Source organism: Rana temporaria, chromosome 1 (genome assembly GCF_905171775.1).
Source record: "Rana temporaria chromosome 1, aRanTem1.1, whole genome shotgun sequence".
In the NCBI taxonomy this organism is placed as follows: Eukaryota; Metazoa; Chordata; class Amphibia; order Anura; family Ranidae; genus Rana; species Rana temporaria.
In genome coordinates, this window is record NC_053489.1 from 424,100,147 (window position 1) to 424,115,035 (window position 14,889).

General features: G+C 42.3%; 1 protein-coding gene across 4 annotated transcripts in view; it reads left to right on the forward strand.

The window, feature by feature from the left end:
• The window catches only part of PSD3 (pleckstrin and Sec7 domain containing 3), a 703,925-nt gene that overhangs the window by 426,566 nt on the left and 262,470 nt on the right, over positions 1-14,889 (forward strand). The gene's annotated exons all lie outside the window — the stretch shown is intronic.

Consider the following 14,889-nt stretch of genomic DNA (forward strand, 5'->3'; position numbering starts at 1 on the left):
TCTCACCAGTGCATCATGAAATTGGGGCACAGACAGCAATAAAAAGCTCAGGTAGGCTCCAAAACTTCCTTGCTGTGTCCAAAATGAAATGTTAATGTCAATGGTAGGAGGGGGCACTCTCACAGTCATCCATTAGAGCAGAGGAGGCTTTGAGAGGCAGCACAGACTACGTGTAAAAGTTAAACTCCAGGCAAACCGTTAACTAGACTGATGAAACAGATATATGAGAGGTTTTACCTGCAATTTTTTAGAGAAGTCTTGATATTTCCATAGCTCTGCACCACAACATGGTGGTATGTAGCAGAGTAGAGTACCTGGTCTTTCTCTGCTGCACTTATTTCCCCCCTACAGATCTCTTTCCCACCCCCACCCTATAACTTGATGGTGAAAAAAAAGAATCATTATACTGATGTATTTGTCAGTATGCTCATTCCTACTACGGGCAGTCCCCGAGATACGAACACTCGATTTATAAACGACTTCTACTTACGAACGAACCTCAAATGCTGGCCACTTGTGCTCCACGCTGGTCCGGAAATCCTCCGAGCACCTTTGGAAACATTTGGAAGTTACACTTACAAATGCAGTGTTCCAACTTGAAGTTACACTTAGGCCTCATACACACGATAGGTTAACCAGAGGTCAAAACCGATCGTGTGTGGGCCCCATAGGTTATTTAACCATAGGTTAAAAAAAAGCCAACTTGCTTTAAAATTAACCTATGGATTCCTAACCGATAGGTCAAAACCGATCATTAGTAGCCACGACCATCGGTTAAAATCCACTCATGCTCAGAATCAAGTCGACGCATGCTTGGAAGCATTGAACTTCGTTTTTTTCAGCACGTCGTTGTGTTTTACGTCAGCGCGTTCTGACGCGATCGGTTATTTAACCTATGGTGTATAGGCGTGACGGACCATCGGTCAGCTTCATCGGTTAACCTATGACAACTTGTGTCTTTTATATCTGCTTGGAGTTCAGCTTAAAGCAATGCAACCACTATATACATGTGCAGGGAGGCAGTGCATAGCACACATCACACACATGGGAGAAGAGGGAGAGAAATTAGTGGAGGTGTAGGATTTTCTGTGGTGTCAATATAGAGAAAAAGTGTGGTTTTGTGTGTGCAAGCAGAGCACTACACTAGAAATATCCACATTGTCACACCATCCCAAAAGGTAATATGTCTACAAAGGAGAAAACAGAAGAAAGAAGGGAAAAATCCGCAACCGGAAAAAGTTGCAACAGGAAGTCCCGTTCTCCTTTCAAAATGAGCAGGACTTTATATGTGCCAAAACAGTGGGAAAACTAACAGAAAAGAACCCGAAACTCCTGAAAAATACATATTTATTATATTCCTTTAAAACATAGTGGCATCTCTTAAAAACATGTCAACAAAACCTACTGGTTAGATCAAACAAATAACATAATATAGCAACACTGTACAAACAAAGGGGACAGGACCCAGAAAATATTGGGAGACTGAGGCCTTGTACACACCGTCGTTCCAAACCGACGAGAATGGTCCGATGGACCGTTTCAATCGGTTCACCGTTGAAGTGGCCTGATGTGTGTACACACCATCGTTCCAAAAACCGATCGGGTCAGAACGCGGTGACGTCAAACACACGACGTGCTGAATAAAACAAAGTTTAATGCTTCCAAGCATGTGTCGACTTGATTCTGAGCATGCGCGGTTTTTGAACCGATGCTTTTCTGTACTAACCATCGGTTTGGACCGATCGGACAGCGGTCCATCGGTTCGGTTTTGAAGCATGTTTTAAAATTTTGGACCGAAGGAAAACATGGGCTATACACACGGTCGGTTTGGACCGATGAAACTGAACCTCGGTCCATTCTCATCGGTTTTGTCCGACCGTGTGTATGGGGCCTTAGTGGGGACTGAGCTATACAGGATGGGTGATAGTTCTTTTGTATATGAAATCCAACAACTACACTTCCTCCAAGATTTAAATGACTTCTTCTCTAGAGAAATACCCATCTTAGTTCATCTCTTCCTTCTTCATAAAGTACGATAATTCTTTATATCAGGGATATCAAACTCAAATTAATCACGGCCGCATCAGCGATATGGTTGCCCCCATGTATCTGTGAGACTAGATGACCAGAGCCCAACGTCCCCCCACATCCCTTAAATCAGATGTCAGGAGCCTCCCCACCATCAGGAGTCAAGAGTCCCCCACCCTTCCTTACATCACAGTGCACCCCCTTACTTTGTGCTTCTGCGGGAAAGAAGCTGGGGGGCAGAGCTGTGAAGCAGAAGGTGCAGGGTCTAGAGGAGGGCTGGAGTCAACAGCTGAAAGCTGAAACCAGGGAAGTCAGAGACAAGGGGGTGCTGCAGCTGCACAGAGAGGCAAAGGATCCGTATGAGGAGTTCGGTCTTCTCTACTGTCAACTTCTGAGACGGGGTGGGGGAAATGAGCATTTCCGTGGCTGTACGGAGAAGCACAAGTTTGGCAGAGGAGTTCTATCCTCCTTTCTGCTGCCAACTCCTGAAACAAGGTGGTGGGAATGCCGCAGCTGCAGGGGAGGCGAGGGCCACATGAAATGGCCTGGCGGGCCAGATTCGGCCTTGTGTTTGACACATGTGCTTTATATGTAGTGTGATGGAGAGGATTGAATTGGCTTGTGTATGCTGTGGGTGCTTTATCCCACATCACTTCCTAAGGGGGTTAATCCCCTAGAGATCTCAGACAGGAGGTTCGAAATGTAAGGATCCAGACAACTGAAGGGGGGTTAAACTACTTTTGAATATTGACAGCAATCTTCAGGCGTCTGTTGGGTTCTTGAAAAGCTTATGTAGTTCAGGTTATAAATTGTTTTAAAATTAAGGTGCTTATATTTAGAGGGAGATTTGAAAATCCTGAGCCAAGGTCACAATGGAATGAGCAGACCTTCAGTAATTCTGTGTGAGAGCTAATGCTGCAGGAGCTGTGCAGTGTTAACACGTATTGTTACTTGCTAGATTCAGCAAACGCCAGTGAGATTGTAAAAGGCAAAAAGGGGAAATTAAAAACAAAATTGTGCCAGGCAGGAAATTAAGGATTCCAGAATATTTTCTATATACTGTATATTGCCTGAACCAAGTGACTGTCAGATCTAGCAAGCTATAAGATTTTATCGATATTACCTTACTGGTCCAGCTGTAAGCATTTAGGAACTGGCGTTAGTGATGTTCTATCCCTAAACCTGCTGTGCTTTTTATTTGCTCTCCAAGATGGTATAAAATCAGGGTGGATTTGATTTAAATCAAGTCGATTTAAATCACAATTTCAATCACTAGTAAAAAGGCTTGATTTAAATCAACTTAAATCATCATTTTTTAACCACTTCAGCCCTGGAAGATTTTACCCCCTTAATCACCAGAGCATTTTCTTTGCAATTCGGCACTGCGTCACTTTAACTGACAAATGTGCAGTTGTTGACGTTGTACCCAAACAAAATGTCCTTATTTTCCCACAAAGTTTTCTTTTGGTGGTATTTGATCACCTCTGCAGGTTTTTATTTTTTGAGCTATAAACAAAAAACGAGTGTCGATTTTGAAAAAAAAAGCAATATTTTTTACTTTTTGCTATAATAAATATCCCCCAAAATCCATAAAAAAAAATCCTTTCTCAGTTCAGTCCGATATGTATTCTTCTACATATTTTTGGTAGCAAAAATTGCAAAAGTATATATTGATTGTTTTGCGCAAAAGTTATAGCATCTACAAAATAGGGGATAGATTTATGGCATTTTTATTATTTTTATTTTTTTATTAGTAATGACAGTGATCGGGACTGCGACATTGCGGTGGATAAATCGGACACTTTTGACACTATTTTGGGACCAGAGACATTTATACAATAATCAGAGCTAAAAATAACCACTGATTACGGTGTAAATGTCACTAGCAGGGAAGGGGTTAAACACTAGGGGGCAATCAAGGGGTTAACTGTGTTCCCTCAGCGTGTTTTAACTGTAGGGGGGGTGGGCTACCTAAGACATGACAGAGATCACTGCTCCCTATGACAGGGAGCATTAGATCCCTGTTATGTCACTAGGCAGAACAGCAAAATGCCTTGTTTACATATGCATTTCCCCATTCTGCCTCTCCTCGTCACAATCGCTGGCGACCAGCGGACATCGCATCCGTAGGCACGCTTCCGCGACACGCGCTACCGCCGGCGTAGGCGCGCCCGCTAGCCCGGGATTACTAAGGGACAAACGGGTACGCTCTTTTGTGCACCCGTGCCATTCTGTCGGCATGCAGTGGTCGGGGAGTGGTTAAAGAGCAACTGTCATCAACTTTCATCTCTGCAGAGGCTTCTCAGCTGACCCGCTGTTAACTTACCGAAAATCCCATTCACTTTAATGGGACGGCTGGTGATGTGGCAGGGACACAAGGTGAGGGACGTCTCGGCAGCAGGTGAGTGGATGCCTGCTAGCAGGTGCTGCCATAATAAATCTGAAATGACTAAATGCAAGGACTTATTCTTGCTGGTAGTTGGAATCATTAATATTTGCAAACAAAATGAAGGTTTCCTATTTAGAATAATAAGCTGTCAGGTTAGTAAAACAGCGATATCAGAACTGATTCAATGATACAGTTTGGAGTGTACATAAATTTGCAAAACAATTGGATAAAGGAATATTCCTGAACTTTGTTTTATCTCATGTCACTTTAAAAAAAAATAAAAAAAATCATTGATTTATATCCACCCTGGTAAAAGATCAATACATGTATTTCTACATAGAACTTGTACAGAGACCTCAATCTTTCCAGATATCATGTAAAGTGCAGTTTGCCACCAGTCTGAATTTTCTAGGCAGGGATGGATAGGTACAAAGGCTAGATCCACAAAGAAATTACACCGGCGTATCTATTGATACGTTGCGTAATTTCAAAATTCCCCTGTCGTATCTTTGTTTTGAATCCTCAAAACAAGATACTATGGCTTCTGGGTTAGATCCGACGGGTGTACGTCTTCGTACGCCTTTGGATCTAAGATGCAATACTTCGGCGTCCGTTGGGTGGCGTTTTCCGTGTCGGGTATGCAAATTAGCGATTTACGACGATCCACGAACGTACGCGCGGCCGTCGCATTTTCTAACGTCGTCTGTAGTCGGCTTTTTCCGGCGTATAGTTAAAGCTGGTATTTTGCGGCGTATAGATAGAATTGCCATGTTAAGTATGCCCGTCGTTTTTTTGCGTAAGTCGTCCGTGAATAGGGATGGACGTAACTCACGTCTAAGTTAAAAAAATGACGTTGTTGCGACGTCATTTTGCGCAAAGCACGGCGGGAAATTTCTGGACGACGCATGTGCATTTCATTTGGCGCGGGGACGCGCTTCATTTAAATGAAACCCGCCCCCAACCCGCCCAATTTGAAATCCGCCGCCAGAAATACACTACGCCGCTGTAACTTACGGCACGAAATCGCTGAGGATTCGAAAATGCGCCAGATAAGGTACAGCGGCATAGTGTATCTCTGATACGCTGCGCCGTTCTACATGTATGTGGATCTGGCCCAAAGTAAAGAGAAGGTGACCACACTCCAGCAAACAATAAAAAATATTTATTCCATAAAAAGCATAAAATATCAAAAAATATTCACGATAACTTCATACAGACAGAGAATGGCATGGTTGACGCGTTTCACGAATTGCTTTGCTCAGTCATAACTGGTCAACCATGCCATTCTCTGTCTGCATCGTGATGTTATTGTGAATATTTTTACATTTTTTATGGAATACATATTTTCATTCTTTACATTCTGGAGTAAAGTCACCTTCTCTTTACTTTGGATCATATGGTCAGACCACGGATTGGACCAGCATCCAGTCATCAAAGAGAGGATTACTTCCACCTGGAGACCCTACCTTGTTTGTAACTGGGACTGCCTGTTCAGAAACTAGTCCAGTAAATGAATACATAGCCATACATAGTTAGTTGTCCCCCTTCAGTATTCAGTTGACTTCTTTTGAGCAGGGGAGCTGACACACTGATCAAATTTTGGCTGGTGCCTGCTGGACTCAACTGATCCAAGTAAAGTGGTGTTTCCAAAGGGCAACAAAAATACCTTCAAGCTCCAGTGATACAAAAATTTGGCTCTGATTCCACGTTCTAATTTTTCCAATATACATGCAATTTCCTATCAGGGCAATCACAGTTGGCCCCGTCACCTGCAGGAACTGATGCCCAAGGCTTTGCTTAAGGGACTTGAGATTTACATTGTAAATGTCCCTATCTAATGTCCATACTTTTCCAAACCTACTGTTAATGGCACATTTTGTTTTCTGTTTGGGAGGGAGATCTTTCATACGTTTTAAAGTGAAACTTCAGAAAAACAGCTAAATACACAGTTTAATTACATATATACAGTATCTCACAAAAATGAGTACACCCCTCACATTTTTGTAAATATTTTATTATCTCTTTTCATGTGACAACACTGAAGAAATTACACATTGATACAATTTAAAGTAGTGAGTGTACAGCAGGGGTGCCCAACCAGTGGCCCGGGGGCCATATGTGGCCCGCAGAGCCCTCTGATGTGGCCCGCGACCTACTGGGATGGAATAGAATACTGTTATTAAAGGTCAGTTTATTACTAAAATCACAGTGTATATATGGGAATATCTATTGTGCAGTGGTTACTGGGCTGCTTTCAAACTAATCTGCAGATGCAGAGCAGCGCACTTGAGGGTTACCTTCACTGAGCCGCAAGTTTGGTGAGCTTTCTGAAAGTGCACAAACCTCCAGATTATAATAGAAGTCTATTGCAAAGTGCAGAAAAGCCAAAGGTACACTGCGTTGCACCTGCTGTGCGGGTAAACTGCAGCACATCAGTGTGAAAACGGCCCGACCCAATTGGACCCTCCATTCACCTCTAAGAAGATGTAAACAGACTTGTGTCCTACCTCCAATCTGATCCGGCTGTGTCCGTGTCTGCTCTGCATATGCATAGCAGACATGGACTTGCCATCCGCCCACTCCACTGATTGTGGCTCACGACCAGTTACCAATTTGCTTAAGTGGCCCTTGCACTTCAAAAGGTTGGGCACCCCTGGTGTACAGCTTGTATAACAGTGTACATTTTCTGTCCCCTCAAAATAACTCAACACACAGCCATTAATGTCAGCCTGGTTTTATCACGTGTCAGAGAACTTGTCAGAATTTTTCTTGCTGGTAACGGAAGAAAAGAGCAGAAGAAAACACTGCAGATATATGTGCCAAGCTCAAATTTCATGGATCGGGTTTACATCCACTTTAAGGTCTTCTATACTTAGGCAGATATTTCTTCAGATTCTTCTTCATCCTGTGAAAAGGATATCTGTCAATCCTTTCTGATGACTACCACATGTGGTTGAAGAGACAGCTCATACGGCATTGCTGTAGTACCTGTTACACAGGATAGCATAATGGCACAAAATACTAAATGATAAGTTGAATACTTGTGTATAAAAAGAACAGTTTGTAAGGAAATGATTTGTAGTGGGTTTTACAACAACAAAAACAAATATATATATATATATATATATATATATATATATATATATATATATATATATATATATATATATACACCGGTATTACATGCTATAGAGGTATCATCTGACCATCTACAGAGATGGTCAAATCATGCTTACAGAAGCGCTTTAACCATCATTTTGTAAATGTTTTGTAGGCTCGATTTGTATGCGCTGTGAAACTGAGATTTATGTAGGCTGGTTTATAGTCCATGTCATTAAGAATGTACTTTTATTATACACTCTTGGCCTTGTTGTATTTCTTCTCATGCTTAAATGCATATCTCTCAGCTTTAACAAGCTATAAATTGCATGTTACAAAACCTGGTCTATCCTAATTGGTTGAGTATAGCATATGTGACAAAAGGTGAAATGTAATGTTTAAAAATATTAATTCATATACAAACGTGCCCTATACATGTGTTGTGATATTTGGTAACACAGGTATCTTTAACCACCTCAATACAGGGCTATTTTTTTAGCTGTCAGAACTGATGGGCATTGATGGGTGGCACTGATGAGTGACACTGATGGAAATTGATGGGCAGCAGTGATGGGCATTGATGGACAGCACTGATAGGCATTGATTGACAGCACTGATGGGCATTGATGGGCAGCACTGATAGCCAGCAATGACTGGCATCACTTCTGGGCACTGATTGCTGGTACTCATGGGCACTGATTGCTGCCACTGGTGTCTACTGGTGGGCACTGATTGCTGCCACTCCTGGCGCTATATTGTAATCAGTGCTGTGATTACATGTGTAGATGTTCCCCTGTGAGGAGATGCCGCTGATCTGCTCTCTTTGCCACACATTCTGTCAGTGTGAGGCAAGGAGCACCGATTACCGGCATCTCCGTGTTTACATGTGACAGGCTGTGAATGGACACAGCCGATCACATGGTTAAAGAGCTGCGATCGCTACTCTTTACAGAGATTGTGGTCGTGCCATATCCTCTTTGACAGAATTGCGGTCTGCCTTGTTTACATAGGCAGACCACCGTTCTGCCTTTCCATCGAGTCCCGTCAGCCTTTGCGGTTGCGGGTCCTGCTGATTGGCTCCCGCTGTGTCCAATCACAGCAAGAGTGGGTTACCAGCATGCACACGCCCGGGACCCCATTTAGAAAACAACATACAGGTAAGTTCTTTCGTGTAGCCGGGCCACCCTGCTACAGTTAATGTGCGATGGGCAGTCGGAAGCAGTTAAAATGAGAGTAAACTCCCATACATAATTTGTACCTATAGGTAAGCCTATAAAAAGGGTTACCTTAAGTTACTGTGAATATCTCCTAAACGTGCTTAGTATAGGAGATATTTACTGTACATGCTGCTGGATACGTCACTGGTGAATGCCACCCGGGCTATTCCTTCAGTCATGTGCCTTAAACAGCGGCTCCTGAGCACAATCGCAGGAGCCATGACATCATCACGTCTCAGTGTCCTGGGAATGAATTGCTACAGACAATCTTTCACCCATCACTTCAATTGCATCAGTAAAGATAGGATGAAAAATAAATATTTGATTTGTTTGCTGTACATGAGCACAGACTTTCTGTGACCATTCTTTTCTCATAGCCTTTCATGAAAAAGCCCAGCAGTTATCATTCCTGCATCTCCACATTTCTCTTTATCTCTCGGGGTCTCTGTCTTTCAGAAAATCTTGTGTGTACAGTGCTGGGTTTACTACCCAAACGTTTAGCAGTTCTTAACACACCGGGTTGCAAAAGACTGTGCTGGTATTCAAGATTTTGGGATTCATTAAATTTGTTAATGAGTAATGCCTTCTGTTAGTGTGGCTATAGATGAAAAACGTAGAGAGAATAGTGTTGCTATCTCATACTTGCAAACTGTGCCAGGAATAACATCCTTCTGTTTAAACATCTTAAAGCATACACGTATGGAATGATTTGTTGCTGTGAACAAGGAAAATAAAACATATGGTTGAAGTGAATTATTTATCATCATGTCATTTAGAGTATGCCTTCTACATTAGGAGGAGAATAGTATTATCAGATCACCCATATCCATGGTAAATGGTGACAGTGGTAGGACTGCACATTACTGTATAGTATCTTTTGATCTTGACATTAAACTTGCACGTTGAGTGCATTAATTGTTAATAAGGGGCCATGGTGCACCACGTCAAATTACAGTTTAGTATACTGGATGGTGTTCACTGTAATAGAGACATCACTTGATAAGTCCTTTTGGAAACAAAATGCTTGTTTTTTAGTCAGGTAATTCAGGTAAGGTCCTGATCGCATGTAAATGACAAGATCCTCTGACTAGACTTTTTTTTTTTTATTCGACAATCCCACCCACAAGTTGATCATAGACTTCACACTGTGGTACTGGCTCCAGGCTCCTTCAGAAAAAAATAAAAGTCAGCAGCTACAAATACTGTAGCTGCTGACTTTTAATATTAGGGCTAGGCATCCAGCAGTGTCTAGGCATCCAGCAGGCTCCTTACCTGAGCCGATTATTCCATCAGCTATTGGATGCTGGTGCAACTATCTTGACTAAGGAAAACCGGCAGTGAAGCCATGCGGCTTCAAAGCCGATGATCCTACTGCGAATGGGTCGCAGTCTTCTGGGACCTGTGAAGTGTCCCATAAAGCTTCGGGGGAACGAGGGGGGCCAAACTTTTAGCTCAGTTGGCCGCGGTGAACTGAGCCAGAAGTGGGAGCGGGTACCAGGTAGCCGCTTCCCCCTAAAAGGTGCCAAATGTGGCAGCGGAAAAGGCAGACAAGTAAAGCTCCACTTTAAAATGGTCATTGTTGGGCAGGTAGTGGATGAGGAGATCTGTTCATTAGATGAAAGAAAAATCCTGGATCGCCGCACTCCTCAAAAAACGATGTCTTTATTCAAAACATGGAAAAACAACAACAATTCAAATGGAAAAAACAGCCAAAATTCATGCAGTCAACCAAGAAGTGGATTAGGAAAAAAGAGCTGACATGTTTCGCATCCTGTGATGCTTACTCGTAGCTCAGTTCTGTTCATTGTCGATTATGCCACCAGTACTGGGACCCATTATTTATTTTATTTTGGGTACTTCTGTAGCTCCGTCAATTTACCCAGCACTTTTATTAAATATTTTGTACATTCACATAAGTCCCTGCCCTCAAGTAGCTTACAATCTAAGGTCCGTAACTCAGAATTATACATAAACACATACTAGGGTCAATTTAGACAGGAGCCAATTAACCTACCAGCAAATCTTTGCAGTGTGGGAGGAAAGCAGAGTACCTAGAGGAAAAATGCTTTATTATCATAAAGGTATCACAATTCACAAAAATAGATGACCTTCTACACCTCACACCAAGTAAAAGGTGTGAGGTGGAGGATGTCTTCTGTTTTTGTATTTTTGTAAATTTACCTAACTTTTCATAATAAAGTATTAACCGCTTGGTCTTGTAAAGTAATCCCTTTATGTTTTGGCTTCTACTTGCCTGTTTGTTTTCGATATGCCTTTTGGTTACCAGGGCCATCCCTTTAACTAGTGGTGAGTTTGTGAACATACAGTATGCTTTAGTTGGAAGTACTGGGAAGTATTTCCCTTTGGGACCTATTATTTGTTTTTGTTTGTTTTTAAGGCTGTTTTCATAGAGCATTACCTTATAAAATCTATTACATCTGAAGAAAATATATAACAAATCCTGCCGCTTGGTGCCTCTGTATCTCTAACTACCAGGCACGTTTCCTACTTTGAAGCTTGCTTACTGTTTTCCGCCTCAGTCATAAACCAGTCTGTTTTCAGTCAGAATGATGTAATGAAAGGGTTGGGACTTCATATAAGTGTGTGTGTGTGTGTGTGCAGTGGTGGTTAGTACAGAAGGGTGTGCTGGTGGTCAGTGGAAAAGTGCTGTGGGTGCAGTGCAGTGGCAGTCAATGGAGAAGTGTATAGGTGCAGTGGAAGTCAATGGAGAAGTGTGTGGGTGCAGTGGCAGTCAATGAAGAAGTATGTAGGTGCAGTGGCAGTCAATGGAGAAGTGTGTGGGTGCAGTGGCAGTCAATGGAGAAGTGTGTAGGTGCAGTGGCAGTCAATAGAGAAGTGTGTAGGTGCAGTGGCAGTCAATGGAGAAGTGTGTAGGTGCAGTGGCAGTCAATGGAGAAGTGTGTAGGTGCAGTGGCAGTCAATGGAGAAGTGTGTAGGTGCAGTGGCAGTCAATGGAGAAGTGTGTAGGTGCAGTGGCAGTCAATGGATAAGTGTGTAGGTTCAGTGGCAGTCAATGGAGAAGTGTGTAGGTGCAGTGGCAGTCAATGGATAAGTTTGTAGGTGCAGTGGCAGTCAGTGAGAATTGTGTAGGTACAGCTGAACCTTGTGTGGGTGCAGTTTTAGTCAGTGTTAGAAGTTCATGGGTGCAGTGATGGCTGGTGGAGAAAGGTGATGGTGCAGTGGAGAAGTGTGTGGCTACAGTGGTATTCAGTCGAATTCTGTGGGTACATTGACAACCAAGTAGGAGGTGTATTGGTAAGGGTGGAGAAGTGTGAGGGGGCAGTGAGGAAGTGCAGTGGCCGTCTGCAGGGCTGGGATAAGTAGTGGGCAGGAGAGGGGCAGCTGCCCTGGGCGCAGTGGTAGGGGGGTGCCCCCTCAATTAATTCAAGATCAATGGCTAGCAACCACTGTGCTGCTCTGAAAGCTACTGCCTTCATACTATGCTACAATGTGCCCACTCTCTACACACAAAAAAAAAAAACACTGCACATTTAAAACTACCTTCTAGTTGCTAGAAAGCAAGCAATTGACCATGCATGTGCAGTGCACACTCCATGCCAACTGCAGCAAAGGGGCAGAGAATGAGCACAAGGCGGAAAACTCATTCTGTAGCAGGAATGGGAGAATGGGTGCAGTTAATAATCCATGCCCTGGATGCTGAACCAGCTTGTCCTGCTACTCACCACCAGTGATAAAGTGAGTAAGGCTGTCAGAGGTGGTGATCAGTGGTAAAGTATGCTGTGTGTCCTATGACATTGGTGTCGGGGAATGGTGTGTCCTTGGAAATATGTTGGTGGACAGCACCATTCACAGAAAATGTAAACCACACATGTCCGCACTAAACAGCCTTGTGACTTCCAGCTAAGTGGCCAAAAGCCGCTACTATCGCTGGTACTCAGCATTGAACCAGAAAGTGAAAGGAGGAGAAAGATTTTCCTCCCATTTTCTGGATTCTCGCTTTAATACAACTATTGGATTTTCTCTTTAACACCAAAAAAATATATAAAAGGCAAGTGTCCTTTCGGAAGAATTACATTTTACATTTCATTTTAAACCAAAAACAAAACAACAAATAGGTATTTGACCCATTTTTTTTTTTTTTTTGTGTATGTTCCAGAAAATAATAAAATATTTAAAATCTTGCAGAAATTTGCATTTGCAGTTTTGATCTACCCTCAGATGCTTCTGTTTTGTTGTAAACACTAAATAATGTCTTCAGGGCTTTGTTTTGTGGAGGTCTCTATCTGTTGTCTTAGTATGTGGAAAGAGAAATATATTAATTTCATTTGTCAGGCACATTTCACTTGTGTCCTTAGCATGAACCAGGAACCTTGAGATGTTATGTCCTGCATTAATATTTAAATTGTTGTTAAAATCTATTTTACGTGGCAGTAAGCTCCCTAGGGATACACACATAGCATATAACTCAATAATATATTTTCCTTTAGAGCTAAGTTTGATGAGGTTCGGGCTGAAAAATAGGAAGCTATTTAATCCGAAAATTGAGAAATATTGGGTGATAACAACTACCTTTAATTAAATATATCTTTAAAAACCCTATAATAAGATTGCAGGGTGCTATAATAAATAAGAGCTTCAAGGAAACCACCAACAATCTTGTCATCTGAAATACATATAAGGAAAAATAAGTGATGAGAGCTAACAAATAATGTTATAAGTAAAAGCTGAACCTAGTATATTGTTATCACACACACTGGGTCATGGGGATTGTCAGCTATAACCCTCCCCCCTTCCAGATTAGGAAATTACATTGCATTAGATATTATTTTAAACTATATATGATCAGTTAGAATGTATAAGGTGATTTTGGCATGGGTTGGGTAATTTCAGTGCCTAAAAACTTATATCTCCTAATCAACTGTATGCAGGACTGTTAAACAACACATACACAGAACAATAATTTGGAACACAAAGTGTCAACACAGTGTAGGGTCGACACTCATATGCGTACACGCGATCGGACATTCCGACAACAAAACCGTGGATTTTTTTCCGACGGATGTTGGCTCAAACATGTCTTGCATACACACGGTCACACAAATGTTGTCGGAAATTCCGAACGTCAAGAACGCGGTGACGTACAACACTACGACGAGCCGAGAAAAACTACGTTCAATAGGCAGTGTGGCTCTTCTGCTTGATTCAGAGCATGCATGGATTTTTGGCTACACACGATCGGAATTTTCGACAAGAACTTTTGTTGTCAGAAAAATTGAGAACCAGCTCTCAAACATTTGTTGTCGGAAATTCCGACTGCAAAGGTCCGATGGAGCGCACACACGGTCAGATTTTCGGACAACAAGCTCACATCGAACATTTGTTGTCAGAAATTCCAACCGTGTTAAGTCTCAATATATTGCGCACAAAGTAATCATAACACTATGGGTGCTTTTATTAACAACCCTATTACTTCTGGGCATGGAGGATCACATACATGGCCCATCCTTTCCCACAAAACAGTGCTTTGCTTTTGGGAAGCCAGCCATAAGGCTGAAGCACCTTTACATAAGGAAATGCTAAAGAGTGTGCAGGCACTGACTACTTGGTGTTGTTGGTAATTACTTTGGATGTTGGAACGGCATGGAGAATGGTGCTCGGTTTAGGCATCAGAGGCCTATTAAACAGTGTGTGTCGGAAGTTCATTTTTAACAGGCATTTCTTAAAGTGGTTGTAAACCTTTACATATACCATGTAAGGTGACTGGCTGGGTAAGTTGCTCCTGTTTGTCTGCAGTCCTCTCTCCTCTACAGTCAATCAAAATGCAGAATTTTTACAGCTTGTCTGAGCTTTCAAAAAGCTGGGAGTGGGCAGCTGAAGTTACAATCTGCAGATCTCAGTGAGGAGAGCTCTGAGAGCTGATTGGAGGGAAGGGACACACCCCCTCCACACAGCAGACAAGAATAGAGCTGAGACTGTTAATCATAGGCTGTGTGCTAGAGCTTCCTCCCCTGTTAAATGTTAAATGACACTTATAGTGCTGGATTGAGACAAGTACACACTATAGGGGGATATGCTTTGTTCATACTTCATGCCTAAGGTTTTCAACCACTTTGAGGTTGAGTTTTAATATAAGTCTTTTCTTTTCTAGTAAAGATATAAAAGCTGAATAGATTC